The sequence below is a fragment of the Diabrotica virgifera genome, chromosome 1, assembly GCF_917563875.1.
Source record: "Diabrotica virgifera virgifera chromosome 1, PGI_DIABVI_V3a".
In the NCBI taxonomy this organism is placed as follows: Eukaryota; Metazoa; Arthropoda; class Insecta; order Coleoptera; family Chrysomelidae; genus Diabrotica; species Diabrotica virgifera.
Window position 1 is genome coordinate 34,991,057 of NC_065443.1, and position 18,878 is coordinate 35,009,934.

Sequence of the window (18,878 nt, forward strand, 5' to 3'; positions counted from 1 at the left end):
ATAAAAAATTCGATTGAGTTTGATTCCTATTTCCAGAAGAAAAAAAATCGTGTTTTTAATCCGAATATATTCCTGTATAGAACTGCGTAACCTCGCTCCCATTGCAGCGCAAATCAGTCACACCAGACATCGATAATTCCTCTGTTTATTACTCTAATTTAGCTCTATGAATTTACCGTTTCTACAAGATTTGCGTTATATAATGGAATACACAGACATCAACAAATAGAGCTGGCAATAAAATTTACTAAACCGTACTAACTTATACTTAATCATGCAGTTTGTAGCATCTTTATGTTTGTGTTTGATGCTGTTGCAATTTAATGCTCTATAATGTAATCAAATAGCTTAATAAACTTTAGCAGTTATGTGCAGAAGCTGAGTAAATAGGTACTATTAGTTTGTAGAATAGACAACAAGAAAACCGAAAATTGGGAAAATCATTGTGTAGAATAGTAGAAAAATAATTAAAATTGCATTTTGTATGTTCTTCTTCTTGTTCTTTTTTTGTAGACATCTTTTTGTAGACATTTTCTGCCTCTTTTTTTAATGTTCCTCCAGTATGTTTTTATTCCATCGATTTCGTGACCGTCTCTGGCCGTCCTTACTATTCTATTTCTGTCATTCAGCTTATATGGTCGTTAAATTCTACTCTTATGTTTCTTACCCAGCAATTAGTGTTCTCCATCTTATTTACCAGTTGTTTATGTGCCCTTCAAAAGTTCGGTCTGCAGTTCTGTCCCATGGTGTCTTACCATGGATTTTTTGAAGGCTATAGCTATAACCTATTACAAAAATTACTTAAATCCGACAACAGGTTTAAGAGATACGAGACATCAAAAATGACCCATTTTTTTGGGGTACCCGTTTTTCGTGCCGGTCAGTGTATATATATACAGGGTGTCCCAGACTAATTTATCCAGACTATATCTCTTAAACAAATAGAGATTTTCGAATGGAATAAAAACTGATCTATTCCATTTGCAATACACTTTAATATGACAGAGAAAAATCATCGCCTAAATATTGATCCCTCAGTTATATCCCCTAACTTAAAGTTTTTAATAGCAGCCTGTACATTTTTTTATAGTTTTGGATATGGTCTTCTATCGTCTATTCAACAGATAAAATACAATCGGTTCGTAAGTAATCAAGAAAATATCAGTTTATTTTTGTTAAATAATATGTGTCCCAGACTAATTTATCCAGGCAATATTTCTTAAACGAATAGAGATTTCCGAATGGGATAAAAAACTGGTCTATTTCCTTTGTAATACACTTTAATATGACGTAGAAAAAATCATCCCCTAAATATTCATCCCTTAGTTATAACCCCTAACTTTTTTTAATAGCACCCTGTACATTTTTTTATAGTTTTGTATGTGGTCGTTTATCGCCTATTCAACAGATTTTTTTTAAATTAAAATGGTTTCTTAAGTAATCAAGAAAATATCAGTTTATTTTTATTTTTGTTAAATTAACCAAGAAAGCCATAAATAGTATAGTCGCAACATAGGGGGTCCCGTGGGCACTTTTAGCTCGCCCCGATTTAATGATGGTATTATAGGTTTTTTGGGTCGCTGACTCCAATGGAAGTGGTCTGGAAGCTAAAATGTGGTATGTTAAATTGTTATTAACAAATTATGGTAAAATTAGGTGTTTTTCAGGGATTATTAGAAGCCCTGTAAATAAATTGATAGTGTTATCTTCTCTGGTGTATTTTTGGTCGCTGAATCGAAAGCGACTAGTCGCGATTACTCAAAATGTGTTCTTATTTTGTTAATAACAAAATAATTGTTTATTCGCCGAAAAGCTCGAAATGCGTTATCTACAGCAAGTTTGTAGTCTTTTTCAAAATATTTTTATACGCTAAATCGATTGTCACCAGTCGTGATAGCTTAAACCACGTTCCGACTTTGTTATTAATAAATTATTGCAAAAATAACTGTTTATAGTACGTTTACTCACGGTTTTTGCTCTGAATTTTAAAAAACCACTTGGAATGATATGAAATTTAGCTTACACATAGCTAACATGTCAAACAAAACGAGTGATATTGTGCCGATGTGTGCTTTTACCCTGGGGGTGAGTTTCAACCCGTTTCGTGGGTGAAAAAAGAAACCTTTAAAATAAGTGCGGAATTTGATAAACTGATTAATTCTAAGCAACTTCTGTTTTATACAGTTTTTTCACAAGTCAATACTTTTCGAGATATTTGCGAGTAAATATGTTCATTTTTAAACAAAAAAAAACCAAATAACTCCAAAAATATTGACCTAGTGAGAAAACTGTATAGAACCAAAGTTGCTTAGAATTAATCAGTTTATCCACTTCCGGACTCATTTTAAAGGTTTCTTTTTCCACCCCTGAAAAGGGGTAAAACTCACCCCAGGGTAAAAGCAGATATCGGGACAATATCACTTGTTTCGTTTGACATGTTAGCTACGTGTTTGCCAAATTTCATGTCAATCCAAGTTGTAATTTCAAATTTAGAGCAAAAACCGTGAGTGAACGTACTATAAAGCGCTATTTTTCAATAATTTATTAATAACAAAGTCGTAACGTGGTTTAAGCTATCACTAGTGTCAATCGATTTAGCGTATAAAAATACTATGAAAAAGACTACAAACTTGCTGTAGATAGCGCATTTCGAGCTTTTCGGCGAATAAACAATTATTTTGTTATTAACAAAATAAGAATATATTTTAAGTAATCGCGACTAATCGCATTCAATTCAGCGACCAAAAATACACCAGAAAAGACCTTAACACTATCAATTTATTTACAGGGCTTCTAATAATTCCTGAAAAACACTTAATATTACCATAATTTGTTAATAACAATTTTAAACGCACCACATTTGGGCTTCTAGACCACTTCCATTGGATTCAGCGACCCCAAAAAAAAAACTATAATACTACCATCAAATCGCGGCGAGCTAAAAGTTCCCACGGGACCCCCTATGTTGCGTCTAGACTAAAAGTTTAAAGGAACAATAAAATTAAATGTAAAATATATCTACGATTTTTCAAGGGAAAAGCAATTGCGAGGAGGCTACAGTTCATAACAAATGACGTATTAAAGTTATTTTTCTTGGTACTATTTTTAAGTTAAGTTTGGTATTATTAACTTTAAGTATTAAAGTTAGTTTAATATTTAAATAAAAATACAAACAACCTGTTTAAAATATATTTATTTCGTTGAAATCATAATAGTAGAAGTATAACTCATTATTTGCGTTCACACACTCTTTGTTTAACACTATCTTTTATTTTCTAATTAAAAGGATAATATATCCAAAAAACGTTGGATTTTCGACAAAAATGTTTAATTTTAATTTTAATAGAACTACAACTTCTTACGTGCGTACATAGTACACACATATATTCTTTTTTTTTTAATGTATAATATTACATTTATTTTTATTGTTCCTTTAAACTTTAAGGCTTTGTTTATTAAATTAACAGAAATAAAAAATAAACTTATATTTTCTTAATTACTTACAAACTCATTTTATTTAAAAACAATTAAATAGACGATGGAAGACCACATCCAAAGTTATAAAAAAATGTACAGGGTGCAATTAAAAAATTTAATGTTGTGGGTTGTAACTAAGAGATGAGTATTTAGGGGATGATTTGTTATTGTTATTTTATGACTGCTATTTGACCATAAAATTGTAAAATTCTCAGTTACAATAGAGCATATTTATTTTCTATTCTATTTTTTAATCCTCTTGATTAATTTAACCATAATTAAAAATAAAATGATATTTTCTTGATTACTTACGGAACCATTTAATTAAAAAAAAATCTGTTGAATAGACGATAGAAGACCACATACCAAACTATAAAAAAAACGTACAGGGTGCTATTAAGAAAATTAAAGTTGGGGTTGTAACTAAGCGATAAATATTTAGGGGATGATTTTTCTACGCCATATTAAAGTGTATGTCAAATGAAATATATCAGTTGTTTGTCCCATTTGAAAACCTCTATTCGTTTATGAAATTTAGCCTGGAAAAATTAGTCTGGGGCAGATAATTAAGAAAAATAAACTGATATTTTCTTGATTACTTACGAAACTATTTTATTTTTAAAAATTCTATTACCAGAGAACGGCAGTTCTCGCCAGTGGCGCACACCTACACCCCCTACACCCGACACTATATATACACGAAATTTTCGATTTTCTAAATCTGACTGAATTGAAAATTGGGCCAACTCCCATCTTAAATTTCAAGAAAGGACTCACCCATTCATATGTCAACCATCTATTTTGGTCCAAGGGTGTGGATTTTGCGGCCCTTCCTATTTAGGGTCTGTTTTTCGTCCTCGTCCCCAAAACTCCCAAGAACTTCGAAAATTTAACTCCGACCTTTACGGCTTCTAATAGAAGCGATCATTACCTTTCCAACGCATGTCTAATTTTGAAAATCGGTTATACCGTTCAAAAGTTACCGAGCTCAGAAATATGAGTCAATTTTTATTTAAAAAAGGGAGAATGTTTGTGGATACACAGGGTGTAACAAAAACACAGATCATAAATTAAATTACATATTCTGGGACCAAAAATAGTTCTATTGAACCTAACTTACCTTGGTACAAATGTGCACACACAAAAAAGTTATAGCCCTTTGAAGTTACAAAATGAAAATCGATTTTTTCCAATATATCGAAAATTATTGGAGAGTTTTTATTGAAAATAGACGTGTGGCATTTTTATGGCAGGAACATCTTAAAAACAAATTAAAGTGACATTTGGACACCCCATAAAAATTTTATGGGGGTTTTGTTCCTTTAAACCCCCCCAAACTTTTGTGTACGTTAAGATTAAATTTTTATTGTGCTACCATTAGGTAAACACATCATTTTTAAAACTTTTTTGCCTCTTAGTACTTTTTCAAAAAGTAAGTTTTTATCGAGATATTTTGAATATTTGTCAAATCCACTACATATTTGTATATGGTTAAGTACGATTATGGAGACTTATAATAATATGAAAATTTATTTATAATTTACATACATTTTTAGGTATATTTTGAACCATATTAAAAAAGAAGCCACATCTCGATAAATTGTACCTTACCGAAAAAATACTAAGAGGCAAAAAAGTTTTAAAAACACTGTGTTTAACTAATGGTACTGCAGTAATAGTTTAATTGGAACGGACACAAACATTTGGGGGGTTTAAAGGAACAAAACCCCCACAAAATTTTTATGTAAACATATTAAAAAAGACGCTGCAACTCGATAAAAACTGCCTTACCGAAAAAATACTAAGGGACAAAAAGTTTTAGAAACATTGAGTTTAACTAATGGTACCACAATAATAATTTAATTGGAACGTGCACAAAAGATTGGGGGGGGGGGGCTTAAGGGAACCAAACCCCCATAAAATTTTTATGGGTTGTACAAATTTCACCATAATTTTACTTTAAGATCCTGCTATAAGACTGCCACGTGTCCATTTACAATAAAAAATTTCTAATAGTTTTCGATATATTGAAAAAAATCGATTTTCATTTTGTAACTTCAAAGGGCTGTAACTTTTTTTACGTGCACATTTGTACTAAGGTAAGTTAGGTTCATTAGAAATATTTTTGGTCCCACAATATGTGATATAATTTATGACCTGTATTTTTGTTACACCCTGTATATGTATGTATGTGTGTGGAAAAGTTTAACCGATCTGATTTTTTTTTCTTTCTTTGAAGAGGGGGTGAGGGCCGATTCAGAACCTTTGTAGTCTGTGAGTTTTTACTACCCATAAGCCAGCTATAGGACTTGGTAAGCACAAAACGGCATATATTTTGGGGGTATATATCTTCGGTTCAAGAAGACACAGGAGAACAGTAAATACACCAAATCAATAGAATTGAGTTAAGCTTTCAAACGGTGTCTAAGCTGTCAGGAACAGACATACACACGGTTCAGTATAGCCGAAAAACTGAAAAACTAAACTTTGAAATTTTGGTTTTTCGACAATTACTCAAAATTTCAACCTACGAATTACGCCAATAACTGAGCGTTTGTAGAACGACTCTGGACAAATCTAACGGTATATACCTTATGTCCGGGAAAATTCGAATTTTTAAGTTATAGGCTTCATAAGTATGATCAAATATATTTCTTATGTGAAAAACGGTTTTTCAAGCTAAATAATTCCTGTAATAGCTTCAGTTATCACACTTGACCTTAAGATACTATTTTCAATACGTTTCAAACTCATGTTTAGTGAACAAAATCGGTTAAGCCGTTTAGAAGTTATTAAGCTACAAATGTATAATCCAATTAACGATAATTCCCTAAATGGTTTATGTAGTTGTAGTGGTTACGACGCTAATTTGATCTGGCAACGGGCAATCCGAGTTCATTTACCGGCCATCCCAATATTTTTTTCAATCTATTTCGAATAAAAAAATCTAGTGTACATTCGATGGACACTAGATCATTTGGGAGATAATGCGACAAAGACGATCATTTATAAATCTTAACGTGTAATCGAGAAACACTGCATTCAACTTTATACATTTAATTTATAAATAACTTTGAAAAACTCCTGATACAAGAATAAAAAACCGCTAAACGCCGTAAAAATGAGTGGCGCATACAATATTCCAGCTACAAAAGATCTGATATGAATATTACGTGGCGCGAAAATGTATTTTTATTTTGATACTTAACAAAATTCTAGTTTTATTTTAAAATATTTTTTCATAATATTTGCTAAATTTGCAATAAACGCGCCACAAAAGAGTTTCACAATTCAAACTTTATTAAAGTTACTCTTTTGTGGCGCGTTTTACTTCAAATTGGGCAAATATTATGAAAAAATCTTTAAAAAAAAATTGAATTTTGTTTTGCATCAAAATGAAAATACATTTTCGCGCCACGTAATATTCATATTAGATCTTTTGTAGCTGGAATATTGTATGCGCCACTCATTTTTACGGCGTTTAGCGGTTTTTATTCTTGTTGAATATACGATAGAAGAGCACATCCACTATAAAAAAATGTACAGGGTGCTATTAAAATAATTAACGTTACAAAATAAGTGATTGATGTGATCATTCTTTCATTTTTCCGACTGTACATTTACATACATTTGTTCCCAACTTAATAAAGCGCGTCGAATGATATATCACTTGTACTATTTAGGCAGCTTTGAAATAGTACTTCCGGTTGTAATTAAGGAATGAGAAATCTGATGTCAAATTTCTCGCCCCTGTCACCTTTGAATTAGAAGCTCTCATTCGACACCTCATTTGCCAATCTCTTTTAATTAATAACGAAGGAGCTATATTCACGGATAAACAGACAGACGCACAGACAGGCATGAAACCGGAAGTATATACAGGGTGTTTCGTTAATAATTGGAAATATTTTAGCTGTAGCTGTAGATTCCTGGGTTCAAAATATTAAGGTTTAACCAAAATTACCTAGTCCGGGAATGTTACTCAGGGAACTTCAGCTCTTTGAAAATGGTGTCTTGTATTTAGCTTTCTTTTAATACCTCCAGAACGCTTCTTTTTAGAAACACGAAAACTGGTAATGATACTAGAAATTCGTAATATATGAAATCGATTTATCTCTGGAAGATAAATAGACGTACCAGTTCTCCTTTTTCTGGCTATAAGCATTATTATGGTATTTTTTAACTATGTAGTAGTAACTAGGAGGTATTTTACAAAACTAATTAAAATCCGCGATCTTCAAAGGGCTTAGTAAGCATGGCTCCTTAGTAAGCATTTTCGGAATAGATTTCGATTAAACCTTAACATTTTGAGCTCAGGAATCTACAGTTAAAACATTTCAAATTATTAATAAAACACCCTGTATATGTTATCTTTTTGCCAAGGCATGTCGAGTAATATATCGATTATACTATTTCCTCGACTTTAAAACAATACTTCCGGTTGCACTTCTAAAACCGGAAGTGCGAGATCCAATTGACCATCTCTAATTCCATCTCTACCATGCGTTATAAGCTCTCATTCGACATCTCATTTGTTATTCTGTTTGTTTTAATAACGGAGAAGTTATATTCACTGACAGATAGACGGACGGACAGACAGGCACGAAACCGGGATTATATAATATTTATTATTGTCTTGCTAAAGCGCATCGAAGAATAAAGAGATATCGCAAAGGCTAACGTTAATACCGTGTCAAGACGTTAATAAGGGATAACGTTCTATTTCAACATATGCATCAAAAGAGTTATCGCAAATAGTCTGGGGCGGGGTTTAACGTTATTATTATTATGACAACCGACGTTTGGGAGTAATGAGTAAATGTAACCTAGTAATTAATGTTGAGGAATACTATAAATGTTTTTTTTTATTGAAAAATGAATTTGGATTCTGAGCAGGTTGACTTGCATTTTAATTTCAATGATTTAACCAACAATAAATATAAATAGTCTGTATAAAAATAATATAAAATATCTGAATAACTAATATCCTAACCACAAAAAGTAGTCTATTTTAGACAAAATAAGAACACACGTTTTTCTCTACACAGGAAACACGATGATTCACAGTTTTTACTTTATAAAATATGTATTCTATAAATTATTTTTATGTTCCATCTCAAATGTCAAATTAGTGTTACCGTTATTACCGTCCCTTATTTCGACCTAAATAGCGGGACACGTTATACGGTATTAGCTTAACATTCACTCTGCGCTTGCGTACATGTCAAAATAGCGTATTCCGCTATTAGCGTGCGATAAAAATGCCTTTGCGAAATCTCTCTAATATCTCGGCGATTTCAAAACAGTATTAACGGTTGTAACGCTAAAACCGGAAGTCCGAGGTCAAATTTTTCACCTTTAATGCCATCTATAAGTTATTAGCTTTCATTCTATATATCGTTTGTCATTCTATCTGGTATAATGACGGAGAAGTTGTATTAATAAATAGGGACAGACGGACATGGATAATTCAAGGTTTTCACATTTTTCCAAAAATGGATAATAATATTATTTTTAAAATTAAAGGATCTAAACAACTAATTTTATTCACCTTATATCGACGATGTTTGAAAGCTATAAAGCAGTACCTCAGGTAACCTCAAAAACTCTAGATCAAATACATTATTTTTTATACAACGACTGTTAGATATTTTTAAATAAGACGACTTTTCACTATATAAAACTGTACGAGCCATTGCTTAACAAGTAGCAGCATTGCTAAATTACAGGAATTTGTGGAGTAAAAAGTAAAAAGTAAATTTGTCTTGTCCTTTTACAGGAAAAGCGTGGCCTTATTTGGGTTAAACGGCTTTTGTTGTATTAGGTTTAGTGCTCCACTTTTAATCCAATATTCTATTAACAGGTTAGTAAATGAACGTGAAATATGGCGATACCCTGTAATTTTCCGCTTCACCACCGAATTGCATGAATTCAGGTTCCTTTGATCCTCCCTTTCACTTTTGAACTTTGGACAGTGCCGTTGGTTGATTTATTTGGAGGGTAAAAACCACCCCTTCTTGGGAGGAAAAGCTTTCAAAATAAATAAAACGGGATAATACCAGAAGGTTAGCTGTGTACCATCTAGTTAAATAAAATTTAACGTGAAGTAAAACTCCCTGGTGTAGTTGGTATATTTAATAAAAATTAAAAAAAAACTTAAAAATCCAAAAGGATTACGTTCAGAATGTTTTCGGACTTATCAGTCCATCATCAGTGAACCTAAAAGTAAGTAATCCCACTTAATAAAATTGAAGAGGCTCAAATTTTGAATGTTAAGAATTGAAAAGTGTGGTTAATATTACTTACTCCCTGTCCTTGGAACATGTATGTTCCAACTACATATTAAAATTTGCAAAAGAATTTGGCCTAAATTGGATGCCAATGGATTACTACCAGCAACATGATGCTCTACTGTATCACATTAAGAGATTTTTTTAAGTGATTAGGTCTTCATTGAACCACGTTTAGTCTGTCAATGATTTAAGGAAGTAGAAATACGTCAAATGTCAGTGACATCAAGTCAGTGATACGTCAAAAGTTTCAGTTTAATCCTTATGCTTGGGCCACAGTAACATCTATTGCCGTTAATTAACGCATTATTTGACATTAAAGAGATGTATAGCCACGACTTAGCGCGCTAATTTGTTATTGCCATTATCAATCCCGTTAAACGTTTGGCGACAGATCGGATGGCGGTTTCTTTCGACACATCAAAGGAGTTACTCCGTTACTTATCGCGTTGTTTTGGCTACACTAGCGCTGTTTCAGTTATACGCAACAAGTTCTAGCTTGCAGTACAGCAATGTAAGTTTGTTTTGTGAAATACATAGGTACTATTCTACGAAAATGGAGTGGTTTAATGAAAATGAAATGGTGTAAAATAATAAATTCATAAAATAATAGTTAGTAGATACTCATAAAATATATAAGCATAGGAGCTTCGGCTTCCATTCTGAAATTATTTGATTAAAAAACGCGTTTTCTACTGACTACGTGCTAAAATAAATGTGGCCAGTTACCTTAATGCGCAGTTTAATCCATAATGTTTGGTGTATAAATTAATGCGATAATGAACGTTAAACGTTAACAACAGTGCGGCTCCAGCATTAGAAGATCATACCAATATTCATAGTTAACGGATCTCAAGGTAAAACTTTTTAAATCTGTCATCGTAAAACCATTTTCTTGTAGCATTCTATGTCATTTCTGCCATTATCAGCTCATAAATTTCTACATAAAACTTTACACCCTCCTGAATAATAAAATAAAAATAGCAAAAGAGGTATAAATTTGAACGAAATTGTATTCACCTATAAATTGAAATTCACCACACGTTGTCCGGCATCATATCTGCTCTGACATTTTCCACTTTAAGGGTTGTTAGTTCGATGGGGGTCGTCATTTTATTGGACCGTTTTGATAGGATTGCAAAGAGAAGGATTATATAAACTGTTTTCTGTCGAGTAGGATGTAAATCTTTTATAGCGAAATATACACAGTGGTAGTTTCTAGACAATCATTTTAATCAAGGACATGTAAAGGTTAATCAAACAAATCCAAAGACAGAAAAAGAGTGAGAAAGATTGAAAGAGCACTTTAGAAATAAAGTAACAGAAATAATGTATTAGTCTTTCTTAAAACTTTCATTAAATAAATTCTTAACTCTTTTTAGTATACTGAGTACTTAGAAATTTTATTAGCCAGTTTAAAATATTAGAATTTAAAAAGGTAACGGACTCTCTCTTAACGGACTCTCTCTCTCTTAACGGACACCTCTCTTCGACGGACACCTCATTTATACGGACGGTTCTTATACATCAGTAAAAAGGATTGTGATTCGAATCACTTTATGGTAAAGTCCGAAATAGTTTTTCCGTTTAGATCCAAGAAAACAAAAGAACCACCTGAAGTCACAGAAATTTTTAATTACAACCTGGACAGCTTACAACATGAAAGTACGAGAACACTATATCAACGAAGACTAAATGAAAAATTAGAAGATATAATCCAAAATGTATCCGTGGAAGAAGTGTACAAAAATATAATAGACAGTATGCAAACAGCCGCAAAAGAAGCGCTTGGTTTAAAATCCGAACGCCACAGTAAAAAGCTATGGTGGATCGAAGACATACAAAAGCTAATAATAGAGAAAAAGAAAGCGTACGCACGGTGGCTAAGTACTAAACATCAAGTAGACAAAGACAAATATTTGGACCTACGACGAACAACAAGAAGAGCAGTAACAGCAGCAAAAAAAGAAATGTGGGATAGGAAATGCCAAGAGATCAACACTTATATAGGCGGAAGGAAGTGTTCAGATTCAGATACATGGAAATTTTTAAACAAAATAAAGAACACAGAAAGAAATACTACTTCTATTCAGTTAATATCAACAGAAAAATGGAAAGAATACTACGAGAGTTTGCTAACAGAAAGTAGAGCCGAATATACCACCCAATCACCAACAGAAGTATTCGTTGAAGGCGAAGAGATAGTAGTGGGAGTTGATATGGTGAAGAAAGCTGTAAATGAACTAAAAAATAGTAGAGCTCCAGGGCCAGAAAATATTCCTGCCGAATTAATAAAATGTGGCACAGATAAACTCTTTCAAGCACTTACTTGGTGTATGAACAAATATATAAACGCTGTCACACCACGCAGTTTATGGAAAATAGCTTATATTTCTTTTATTCATAAAAAAGGAAATAAGTTGGATTGCTCAAATTACAGAGGAATATCGGTAACTAGTACACTAAGTCGGGTGTACGGGCGCATTCTTAGAAATCTCATTGAGATGGAGTATAGGGAACAAGAAAAAAAAGAACAGGCTGGTTTCCGCGCTGGAAGGACTTGCACAGATAATGTCTTCTGCCTAAATAAATTAATTGAAAAAAAATTAGCAACCAATCAAGAGACCCATCTCATGTTTGTTGACCTCCGTAAAGCATACACAGCGTTCCTGTGACGAAATTGTGGAAATCACCACAAGAAACTAACATCAGCTACACCCTAGTCAACGCCTTAAAAAATCTATATGAAAATTCTACATCACAAGTAAAAATTGGCAACACACTATCTAAAAAGTTCATAGTTAACAAGGGTCTGCACCAGGGCTGCTGTACTTCACCAACTTTGTTCAAGATATATGTTGCAAAAGCACTAAACCAGTGGAAACGTAAATGCCACGGTATGGGTATAGACCTCGGAGAGGTTTGTTTATATACCTTACAATTTGCTGATGACCAAGTGATCATAGCTAATGATAAAGACGACCTACAGTATATGGCAAGAAAACTAAAGGAGAAATATGAACAGTGGGGCTTGGAAATTAATGTGGAAAAAACTAAATACCTACCCATAGGAGCTGAGTTATCCAATATCGAACTAGAGTATAATGAACAAATCACATCCTGTAGTGAATACACGTACCTGGGAGTAATATTCGATAGAACGGGAAAAGACGATGAGGAAATAAAGAAAAGGGTAACACAAGCTAGAAGAACAATTGGCTGCCTAAATGGAATACTTTGGAGCTCCGAAATAGGAATACAGCCAAAATACAATATCTATGAAACACTTATTAAAAGCAGCCTACTTTACGGAGCAGAAACTTGGAGAAAAAAAATTAGAAAAAAAAAAACTTCAACAGAAAAAAATTAGAAGCTGTAGAAATGCATGTGTTTAGAAGATCGTTAGCTATATCCCGTAGGGAAAGAGTTCGAAATGAGGAAGTAAGACGACGAATTGGAATAGATGGCTACTTAACAACAGACATTGAGAGGAAACAGTTGATTTGGTATGGTCATGTTCAAAGAATGGAAGACACAAGATTGCCCAAAAAGATCATGCAGTGGGTATCACCAAACCGCAAAAACCGAGGAAGATCCAAAAAGACATGGAAAGAAAGGGTAACCAAAGCAATGAGTGCAAGGGATCTTAGAGAGAGCCAATGGGATGATAGAAGGACGTGGAAGTTAGGCATCGGACAACGTCGAAAGACGTTCTAAAACCGATACATATATAAAAAGGAGGTAACATGTATGTAAACATGTACCTTTTAACTCCCTTAGACGGACACTCTCAATAACGGACGCGGACAGTAAATGAGGTGCAAATACGGTCAGTAGGTAAATGAAAAAATTAACATTTTTTTCAAATATTTTACAATATAAAAACTACATTATTATTACTTCAAATCCATACAGATGTCCACCAGTGATATTTGATATACAGCGTGTCCCAAAAGTAGCGGAGCGGTCGAATATTTCGCGAACTTAACATCTGATCAAAAATCTGAAAAATATGTGTTCAATTATTTTTTAAAATCTATCCAATGATATCAAACACGATCCCCTACTTCACCCTCTGGAGGTGGGGTGGGGGGTAACTTTAAAATCTTAAATGGAGACCCCAAATTTTTATTACTGATTGGATTCCTGATGTAAAAGTAAGCAACTTTTATTCGAGATATTTCTTCGAATTGTGGATAGATGGCGCCATAATCGGAAAAATGATTTATCGTGATACCATATGTAAATTATAGAAACAGTGGTAAGACCCAACCCAGTACTCTTACTACATTTCCAAATAAATTTTAACGGCATTTTTAGGAAATATTTATTTTAATTTATGTCGCGTCTCTAAAATTAAATTCAACTCATTATATTACACACATTACAACAATTAGTGCGGTATTTATACAGGTTATTCAGTGCATAACAACTGAAAACCTGTTATATTTAACATAATAATAGTATATTATTCAACGAACATGTAATGATGGCTATTACTCACGATAATGAAGTCATAGCTGAATGATCAGAGCATCATAGTGAGAAATAGCCATTACATGCGAGTAGAATACTATACTTTTTTACGACCTTTTTTATTTTAAATAGTAAAAAATATAATTATCACCTACTCGAAATTTAAACTATAATAATTTACAAAAATACCTAAATGCTGTTTACCAGTTTACCCCTAGTACGTTGCTGAATATTTGGTTGACTGCTCTTACCACATTCTTATATATTGTAAAAATACATTAGTCGAGGCATTGAAGGATTGAAGTGTCGATTTTTTTTGCAGTAAGACGGATTTTAATGCGGATTGGTGCGTTGAATTCGTGAGAATATCAGGAAATTTTGTGAACTAATGTAATGAATAAGAAATCTCAAATTGCGTTTGTGCATAAGAAAAATGCATTTCAAAAATGCATTTCGGTAAATAGTGGGAAAAATTGACTCAATTTTCTTATTTGGGGGTTTTTGGGGTCGCTGAAAACGAATATGAGGTCGGCGAGAGTGTGCAAACTACCTGGTACCTGCAGCGGGTGTAATAAACGTCTTGCTCTGGAGTATTATGGTAATTTGTTAACCTTCCGATGACCAACCTTTTTTTGTTACACGGATGACCAAGGGGGGAAAAATGACCCCAGGTCAAAAATGTCAAAAATGACAATTAACAAAAAAATAAGTGTTTTTTTTTAATTTTTTTATGGCATGGACTTTATGTCATTCAGCCTGTCACAACATGAGTATTAGTGTCATTTGTAGTGTGTATGTTGAGTAAGTGTCTTGTTACTTTGCAAAGTCGACGTCATTAGCGTAAAACTACTTAAAATTACACATAATAGACGCTATTTTACTAAACATCAACTTCAGTATATATTTTTTATTCATAAAATATAGGGAATTTTTTTATTTCAAAATATGAGGATATATAGAATGATATTAAAGTCAAATAAAAAAATAATGAGTTAGAAATTGAAAATACTTTTGAATTTATTAAAGAAAAACATACGCTGGGGTCACAATTTCCCCCGCTTGGTCATCCGAAAGTTAAATAATTGGCCCAAACTTGTAACTCGTGGGGTTTTTGGGGTCGCTGAAAATGAATATGAGGTCGGCGAGAGTGTGCAAAGTACCTGGTGCCTGTAGCGGGTGTAATAAACGTCTCCCTCTGGAGTATTATGGTAATTTATCGTATAATTAGTTTAAACTCGTTACTCGGGGGTTTTTGGGGTAATCTATTTTCTTCGATGTAACTATAGTGATCGAAAAGGGTGGTATTTTTATTATAAATAAACATAAATTTTTATTATTATAATATATTTATGGTTAAAAAAGTTCATTATACAAAATTTATCGTAATTTTTCTTTAAAATTCATTTTCTTCATCATTATCATCTTCTTCATTATTGCCTTCCTCTCTCGAGTCCAATGCAATATTTGTGAATCAGAGCCTGCACAATTTTTGCAGGCTAAATTACAAACTAACCCATGCTTCCTGCACCCGCCTGAGTTGCCGCAGTTTGACTTACAACTACAGAATATTAAATTTAAAATGTTTGGGGGACCAGGGTGGCTGAGTCTTAATTTAAATTCTTAATTTTCTTAATTTTTGTAATTTTTTTTTTTTATTTTTTTTTATTTAAAATTAATGTGCTCGGCTACTAAGGCCACTTGCACAAGAACGGTTACAACAATATTACAATAAATTATATGTTACCCAATGCAAAAAAATATGGTACAATGAAAATTATATTTTATAATACAACTGAATGTCTTTTAGAAATTTTATGGCGCACTTGATTTGATCCGCATTATTTAGTATGTCTCGTATATTGTCTTTGAGGTGAAAAAATAGTCTTCTGGCAGAATATTGGAGGCATTCGGTGAGAATATGATTCACTGTCAGTTGTAATTGACAGCTTTCACAATTAGGTCGGTTGCTGGATGACATTAGGTAACCATGTGTTAATTTTGTGTGCCCGATACGGAGTCGTCTTGCCACGACAAGATCTCTTCTAGACAAACTTTTAGGTCCAAAAATAGGAGGACTATCGATTAGCGGTTGAATTTGATGTAAAGCTGAGCAGTTGGTGTCCCAGTGTTGTTGCCATCGGACTCTTGTTCTTCTTTTAATGTAAGCTTTTAAATCCTTGCTAATGTGGATGTTATCGGCGATAACAGATGATGTTGAGGCAATCTTGGCATGGTGGTCTGCAAGCTCATTACCTTCTATCCCAATATGAGATGGTAGCCAGATCAGAGTAACTGTTATATTTTGGGAAAGGATACGTTGGTAATGGTCATGGATCTTTTGGACGATAGGATGATCAGTGAATATGTTTTGGATAGACTGGATTGAGGCTAGAGAGTCTGTGCATATAGCAACTTGCTTATTTGATACAGAAATGTTTTTGATAGCTTGAATTATGCTGAATAATTCGCCAGTATTAACGCTACAAAAAGGGGGGATAAGGGATGCCGTGATAAGATTATGTGACGTTGTAACAGAACAGCCTACCCCTGTATCATTTTTTGAAGCGTCAGTATACAGAACTAAGTCGTATTACTTTGTAGAGATTATTTCTTTAAAACTGTTCCTAATGAGTTCCCTCGGAGTTGTAAATTTATCGTATCTTGAGAGTGATGTGTTAATATGAGGAATGACTATAGACCAAGGAGGATAAGGGGTTGGGAGAAGTGGAATTATTTGTGATAGAGAAATGTCATCAAGTAACTGCGCCAAAATTAGTGGGACGGGTTTTATCGAAGGTAATTTAGAGTGGTCATGCAGTTTATTCGCGGATGATACAAAAAGAGAATATACTGGGTTAGAGGGATTAGAAGAAACAGATACTGCGTAGGATAGCAGCAGCTGCTCCCGTCTAATCCAAAGAGGGGGTTCATTTGCTTCACAATATAAGTTCTCTACGGGACTAGATCGGAAAGCTCCTATACAAATGCGGAAAGCTGTGTTATGTATTGAATTTAGGAGGTTAAGATATTATGTTTTAGGAGCAGAGATGTATATGTAAGAACCATAATCCAGTTTGGAACGAATAACAGATCTATATATCTTCAGAAGAGAATTTTCATCTGCACCCCATTGATAGTGTGAAAGAGTTTTGATAATATTTAGTCTTTTGTGAGCTTCACCTTTTATTTCTAATATATGTTGCTTCCAGGTAAGTCGTGAGTCAAACGTTAAACCGAGTATTTTACGTTCTCTGACAGAGGGAAGATAAGCTTTGTCAATCGTAATACTAGGAGATGGTGATGGTGGTCGTCTACTAAATTTTATTATTTTTGCTTTTGTATATGATAATGATAAGCCTATGGAGCTTGTTTTCTTAATGAGGGTATCTACTGCGGATTGAATGAGCTTAGAAGTTGTAGAGATAGATCGTCCGTGGCAGTAAATTATTAGATCGTCTGCATACAAGACATGTCTAATGGGGGAAAGTATATTAGAGCATAAATCACTTATTGCTAGATTAAAAAGAGTTGAGCTTAATACTGATCCTTGTGGTACCCCATCGGTTTGAGTGTGAACTGATGAAAAATTACCATTGACAGACACTCTAAACGATCGAAGTGATAAGAAATTTTGTATAAAATTGAATATGTTACCCTTAATATTATAAAGGGTTAGTTTGTTCAGTATAGATTGCCTGCTAATAGTATCAAAGGCGCCTTCGATATCAAATATAGCAGCGACGACTTCCTGACTTTTGTTGAAAGCATCAGAAATATGACTTTGGAGAAGTATTAGATTATCTTGAGTCGAGCGATTTCGTCGGAAACCTGACTGTTCTTTGGGAATTATGTTATATTTGTTGAAGAACCATATAAGTCTTTTGTTAATCATTTTTTCTAAGATTTTGCACATGGTGCAAGTGAGTGATATTGGTCTATAAGCACTGGGTGACGAGCGAGCTATGTTAGGTTTTTTAATGGGTATTATAATTGAGGTTCGCCACTGGTTGGGAAATTTGTTGGATGACCAGATTAAATTAAACATTTCAAGAAGTTTAAGGAGACCTAAGTTGGATAGTTTTTTTATAAAGGTATAGGGAATATCGTCGGGGCCAGAAGCAGTGTTTTTGAAAGTGTTAATGACCGAGGTAAGTTCTGCGTAAGAGAACGCCGAATTCAGATAAGTAATATCCTTAACTGTTTCGGAAGAGCATGGAGGAAGGGTGTTGACTAATGGCTCAAGTAAAGAAGAATTTATTTTGCTTTTAAATTTTGTATCGAAGTGTTTTGCTAGGGTTTCGCCAATTTCTTGATTATCACTGATAGTAATATTATTTGAGATAAGACTAGAGATTTTAGTGTTTGTATTGATGCCTTGGATTTGGCGTATTTTTTTCCAGAGATCAGTAGGATTGGTATTTTCATTAATAGAAGATACATAGTTTTTCCAAGAAGATTTTTTACTTTGTGTTATAATGAACCGTGACTTGGCTCTAGCTTTTTTTAATGTTGTGAGATTTTCGGGGTTTTTATTTTTTCGATAATTTTTTAGTGCCACTTTATGTTGTTCTACAGAGCTTTGGCATGAGGTATTCCACCAAGGAACTCTTTTTTGTTTATGTGACATAGTACTTT

At 33.3% G+C, this 18,878-nt stretch overlaps 2 protein-coding genes across 3 annotated transcripts in view; both read left to right on the forward strand.

Annotated features, from left to right (window-relative positions):
- Positions 1-18,878, forward strand: part of LOC126882878 (sex peptide receptor) — a 1,311,932-nt gene that overhangs the window by 651,899 nt on the left and 641,155 nt on the right. The window lies entirely within an intron of this gene.
- LOC126889671 (uncharacterized) overlaps positions 1-18,878 on the forward strand; it is a 117,871-nt gene that overhangs the window by 98,169 nt on the left and 824 nt on the right. The window lies entirely within an intron of this gene.